Genomic DNA, 6650 nt, shown 5'->3' on the forward strand with positions numbered 1-6650 from the left:
TGCAAGTTTTATGGACTGTAAATCCCTTTCGTACATGTTGAGTATGTTTTAGGTTGAACTGCAAAGGTTTGTGAACTAATTCTGTAACTTGTTAATGAAACAGAAAGTTAATTATTATGTGGTATGTTATGTCTTTTCACAAGCTCACTCAGTTCTTCCTTTATTGTGGCCAGTTTTGCTTTAAATAGTTATTGTACAATATTATATCTGGTGTGTGAAGTTTTTTTATTCCGTGGATGCGGGCCACAACCAAATCGAAAGATTTCAAAAAACTATGGCATTGTTGATGAAGATAACCTTAAAACTTAGTTCATTCTGACAGGTTTGTTTGTGAGCTTACTTTTTTCTCCATTTCTTTAGTCTTCCGGGTGTGGGATTTAATGGTTACCCTTTCCTGCTTCTTTGTCATGTAAAATGTTATGCACGACTGGTGTCTCTTGGCAAAAAAGAAGAAGCCGTTTGCGAGACATCTGAGATGCAATCTGTAATTTGTTCTCAGGGCCCCATATTGCCAGTAAGTTGATTTACTATGATTCTATATCAAGCAATAGTTTGCTTTGGTTTAGTTTAACTTCTATGAATAACAATTTCCAATAGCTTTCTGTAAGACTCTAACAATTTACACTCTGGAAGCAACACTTATACACTCATCCACCATTCAACCTCAATACAAGTTTGTATGCAATTTATATGATTTTTCTGCCGAAGGGTGATATCTTTCGTGCGGATGCTCACTAGAATTAAATGATTAAAATTAACCAAAGAACTAATTGTTATATGTGATCCCATGTATTGAACGTGCAGTTCTCGACTAGCTGGTTACGTCACTAAATCAAGCGAACATGAAGCCTTAATAATATAAGCCTGCCGAGTTTTCTGATGTTAGACTAGTATCCCATTGTTGAGCCTTACTAATATGTATTCTCTGACACAGTATATCAGGTTGATAGATTCCCACTTGGAGCCAAAAAAAGGAGTTGTTACCCTGCGTGTGAAGCTAGAAATGCAGATATTAGCCTGCTTGTTAAACTGATAAAGCAGTTGCTTGGTGATACTATATCTTCCTGTCCCGCTTCTAACGACTTCCAGTGAAAAAAACTATACTCCCTGTCTCTCTCTTAGGGTAATTGTTATATGTCTGTCTGGCTTTCTTTATCTCATCCTTTATTACTTCATTTTGGATTTCAGGAGTTTCAGGAAATGATCAAGCTACTGATTGTCAATAATCCTGTAAACAAAGATGTAGCAAGCACTTGGAACTGGCAATTTGGAAGTGGGGCATGAACTAGGTATATATATCCCTACTAGAACCTTAGAAGCTCAGTGAACCAGAAACACAAAACTCCACTGCCTAATGACGAGAAAGATATGAAAAATGAAAAATTGAGAGTTTTCTTTTTAAAGCAAGTTTTCTTCTTGTTTTTGTCGACATGAAGAGATTCTTCTCATCAGTTTCGTTTTGTGTTATACTGGAAATCTGGTCTCTATTTTCCTGCTAGATATTTCCTTTTTTTTCTAGGTTGATCTTCAAATGCTTTTACGCCATCTCACAGGCTAATCACCTGACTTCATTTGTAGATGGGAAGTTGTGGCACTTGGAATAATGGAGGAACATAAAGCTCCAGAAATACTTTCGGAGTCTTACTTTGTGACTTGAGACTAAAAACTTGCACGTTCTGTATAAATTGTTTGAATTGCAATATAAATTAAGGATATTTTTCTGTTATTTCCCTATTTTTTATTTTTGGTGTTCGGATGTCTCTGGCACTAACACAATGTGAATTATGTAAGATAAGATCGTGTGTTGTATCTTTACTAATAAATTTGTTTTACTTTTATCTTTTGCAGCCAAGCGACATCCTAGACGCAGAGTTTGGAGGAGCTCTTGCAGTGTGAGTGTTCACATGCATCTTCAGTAAACAAGACTTGGATTAGGCATGCAAAGGAAGTGCAGTTGTGCTTCCGAAACTTTGTTGGAGCTTCGTACTCTGCTATGCGAATACTTTTATATGTTTTGATACGTCGCTGTTATCAACTCTAGTAGAATCCATAATCAAGATAAATGTAAACAATGTTGATTTTCTAAGATATTGTCGGATTCAATGCCATGTTAAGAATTTTAATTAAGATTATTTCACTATTGCTCTACTTTCTTTTTTGCAAGGCATAAAGATGTGCCTATACATCCAAGTATTTTAGATAGTTTGAATATTACATATTGGTCACGGTTTAATAAGCAATTCGTGTCCATTGATCAACTTTGGTCACGGTGTGTTTCAGCATCCCGTGACTAAAGAGCCAACTCGTCACGGTATATAACAAAAACCCGTGACCATTGAAGTTTTGGTCACGGTGGACTTGACATGTAGCCACGGAAGTAACCGTGACCAAATGTTGGACTTTTGGCCTTGCAGGCTTTAGTCACGGTTTACCAAAAATGAATTACCATGACCATAGACATATGGACACGGTGAAATACTGTGACCAAAGGCCATTTTTGTACTAGTGCCAGTACAGCTTCCAAGGATTACAGTTTAGAAAATGACGGTGCTGAGGAAGAGGGCCCTCTCTGACAACCCCATTCTCGTCAATTCCCAAATAAAAGGACCTCTCACCACGAGAGGAAACACTGCCCAGTCATCATCCTTCTCAAGCTTGAGAGGACCCACACTTGGAGGGAGATTCTTCGACGAAGAAGATTTGTGAACAAGCTCGATACCCCCCTCTTGGTATCTCTTAGTGCTAGTGAATCTCGCAGAATAGCTAGCTGCGAGGAGTCAGCAGTGTAGTCGCGAGGATTGAATTCGCCCGCCGGGAAAGGTATTTGTGAAGCACCCTCGCCGGAGCGAGTAGAAAACTTGCCAGAGATGTGAAGAACGTTACCCGTAAGTTGGAAATCCCCACATTGAAGATTACTCATAATCTCGAGAAAGATGGGGTTGGAAGGGTTGTAAAGAGGGAAAGTAAGCCCCGCCCTCAGTTGACCTAACGAAACTATCATCTTGTCTGAGGACCAAATATCGGAAAGAACCCACCGGGAGTTCAACTCCATGTTCGGAGTAGCGTGAACAGAAGGAGTCACTGAGGAATCAGCAGCAGGGAGAAGAGACAAACCCTTCTTTTGGAAGTCTGCCCGAAACTCTTCGTAAGAAATAAGCAAAGATGGGGGTAATACTTTCTGAGAAGCCATGTGTTTGAGGGTGAAAACGGTTTCTGCTGATTTCAGTAATTTCGGGTGTGTGGGTGAGAAACAAGTCTAAACCCTAAACAATGTACTGCAAGGGAGTACTTTAGATTCGAGAGATCAATCTGTACAAATCCATCCTAAACCAAGAAATGGTCGTTCCAGACTTGCTTCGGTCACAAAGTGGAGGAGAAGGGTTGGTTTTGGGGAGGGAAGCGAAGAGAGTGTTGAGACCAGAATAGTTGATTCCGGAAGAGTAGTTGTTTGACGACTTGTATCAGAAAGTGGAAGCTAATAGATGGAAAGCTAGCAAAATATTTTCTGAGTGTTGTATGCTCCTGACCAGAACCTGTTGTTCGGTGGAAATAAGTAAGACCTATTTATACAAGTCGAAGTGAAACGTACTCTGGTCTCGTAAGAAATAGAAACATGTGAGTAAATGGGAGGAGGTGGTAATGCCTGGAATTGATGTTCCATAATTAAGGAAAGCGTTTCACCATTACTCCCTGTATTTACTAACCGCCTCATCCTTATGACACTGGCTTGTAACGGGCGTAGTGTACGCCGCACGCTCTAAACGCCAACCAATACCCCAATGAGCATCCCCCAGTTTGTGACATGTGTTGATGTCTCGAGTGTTTTCGTGGAAAACATGTAGCATGTTACTGCTGTTTGGCAAGTTGAGCTTGGGAGACTTGCCGGCTTGGTGGTGACCTTCGATGGTCGAGATTTTGCATCTTGAGAGGAATGGTAGCCGTTGGTTATTGCAACCCTTCGTTTGGTAGCCAGTGGCATGAAAGCATGGCCGGCATGGTTAGGCATGGCCAAGCTAGGATTTTGGCATAGTTTAGGCGCGGCCAAAAACTTAGGGTTTTGGTATTATTTGGGCGCGACTAAATTAGGGATTGGCGTCTGGCCAAAGGTTTCCATGCATTAGCGGGTAACCTTGGACGGCTAAGATCCGCATCTTAGATGGAAAGGTGGCCGTCTATTGTTGCAACCCTTCGTTTTGGCAGCCATAGTCGTGAAGGAAAGGATGGCATGGTTTAGGCGCGGCAAGGTGGCTGGCACGGCATGACATTGGCACATGTGCCATGGTCGGCATTCCTTGGCGCGGTTTAGGCGTGGCCAAAACTAGGGTTTGGGCCAAAGGTTACCATGCGTTGGTTGGTGACCTTGGACGGCTAAGATCTGCGTCTCACATGGAAGGGTGGCCGTTGATTGTTGCAACCCTTCATTTTGGCAGCCAACGCCGTGAAGGAAAGGATGGCATGGTTTAGGCGTGACAAGGTGGCTGGCACGGCATGCCATTGGCACATCTGGCATGGTCGACATGCCTTGGCGCGGTTTAGGCATGGCCAAAGGATTTGGCGTTTGTAGCTAAGTTGGTGCCTTGACCAAAGGATAGGCGTCGTAGCCAGGTTCGTGTCGTGACCAAAGGATAGGCGTCGTAGCCAGGTTGGTGTCGTTACCAAAGGATAAACATCGTAGCCAGGTTGGTGTCATGACCAAAGGATAGGCGTCGTAGCCAGGTTGGTGTCGTGACCAAAGGATAGGCGTCGTAGCCAGGTTGGTGCCGTGACCAAAGGATAGGCGTCGTAGCCAGGTTGGTGCCATGACCAAGGGATTGCCAGAAATCATTTGGTGGAAAGTTTGTATGGCCGAGATTCGTATCTCAGGAGGAAGGGTAGCCATTGATTGTTGCAACCCTTTGTTTGGAAGCCAGCGGCATGGTTGCATGGCCGGCATGACTTTGGTGTGAAGTGGAGCTGCTGGCAGTGTGCGGCTTTCAAGGGAGTCTCTTGCGGATTGGAAGGGAGCCCCCTGAAGTGCGCGGATGTGTCTAAATTAGGGTTTGACATACTGAAACCCTAATTAGCGCCCTTTACTAGAATCACCGTAGAATTCACTTACGTACTCGTATTTTGACGATCCGACCCTCCATTTTGATCGGAAAAGAATTCTCTATCTCCTTACGCGAGAATATTTAGGTTTTGAGCTCCTTTAGGTGGTAAAAACAACCCGACAGTAAAAAACAGGAAGAATTCAAGAGGGATGGCGGCATGGCCAAAGTTAGATTTTGGTGGCACAAGCCAAAGATTTTGGCGTCGAGGCCAAAAGGTCGCCACAAGTCTTTTAGTTCGGTGGCGGACTTGGACGGCCAAGATCTGCATCTTAGATGGAAGGGTAGCCGTTGATCGTTGCAACCCTTCGTTTTGGCATCCAGCGGCATGAAGGCGTGGACGGCATGGATTTGGCACGGTTTAGGCGTGAGCAAGCTAGGATTTTGGCATAGTTAGGCGCAACGAAAAACTAGGGTTTTGGCATAGTTTGGACGCGACCAAAATTAGGGCTTGACGTTGAGCCAAAGGTTACCACGCGTTGGCTAGCTACCTTGGACGGCTAAGATCTGCATCTCAGATGGAAGGGTGGTCGTTGATCGTAGCAACCCTTCGTTTTGTCAGCCAGCGACATGAAGGCGTGGCCGACATGGATTTGGCACGGTTTAGGCGTGACCAAGATAGGATTTTGGCATAGTTAGGCGCGCCCAAAAACTAGGGTTTGGCACTAGTTTGGGCGCGCCCAAAGTTAGGGCTTGGCGTTGGGCCAAAGGTTACCACGCGTTAGCTGGCGACCTAGGACGACTAAGATATGCATCTAATATGGAGGGGTGGCTGTTGATTGTTGCAACCCTTTGTTTTGGCAGCCAGCGGCATGTAGTAGGGCCGGCGTGGCTTTGGCATAGAGGCGTGGCTGTCATAGTTTGCCATTGGCACGGTGGCGCGGCTGGCATGGTTGGCATGCCTTGGCGCAGAGACGTGCCTGGCTTGGTTTTCCATTGGCACGGTGGCGCGGCTGGCATGGTTGGCATGCCTTGGCGCGGAGACGTGGATGGCATGATGGGGCGGCTGGTATGGTTGGCATGCCTTGGCGCGGAGACGTGGCTGGCATGGTTTGCCAATGGTACGGTGGCGCGGCTGGCATGGTTGGCATGCCTTGGCGCAGAGACGTGGTTGGCATGGTTTGACATTGGCACGGCGGCGCGGCTGGCATGGTTGGCATGCCTTGGTGCGGAGACGTGGATGGCATGGGTTTCCATTGGCACGGTGGCGCGGTTGGCATGGTTCGCATGCCTTGGCGCGGAGACGTGGATGGCATGGTTTGCCATTGGCACGGTGGCGCGGCTGGCATGGTTCGCATGCCTTGGCGCGGAGACGTGGATGGCATGGTTTGCCATTGGCACGGTGGCGCGGCTGGCATGGTTGGCATGCCTTGGCGCGGAGACGTGGCTGGCATGGTTTACCATTGGCACGGTGGCGCGGCTGGCATGGTTGGCATGCCTTGGCGCGGAGACGTGGCTGGCATGGTTTGCCATTGTGATAGACGCATTTATGTGTCTAATATATCTCAATTGTATATATTTTTAGTGATCGATTTTGTACTTATTTTGGTCATTTTATGTCTT

General features: G+C 45.6%; 1 long non-coding RNA gene across 1 annotated transcript; it reads left to right on the top strand.

Annotated features, from left to right (window-relative positions):
• The first annotated feature begins 223 nt into the window (after nt 1-223).
• On the top strand, nt 224-1635 carry LOC113354488. The gene is made up of 3 exons (XR_003361911.1): nt 224-514; nt 1189-1289; nt 1579-1635. It is a non-coding gene; the product is annotated as an uncharacterized LOC113354488 (long non-coding RNA).
• Nucleotides 1636-6650: the final 5015 nt, after the last annotated feature.

This window comes from Papaver somniferum, chromosome 2, assembly GCF_003573695.1.
Source record: "Papaver somniferum cultivar HN1 chromosome 2, ASM357369v1, whole genome shotgun sequence".
Taxonomy (NCBI): Eukaryota; Viridiplantae; Streptophyta; class Magnoliopsida; order Ranunculales; family Papaveraceae; genus Papaver; species Papaver somniferum.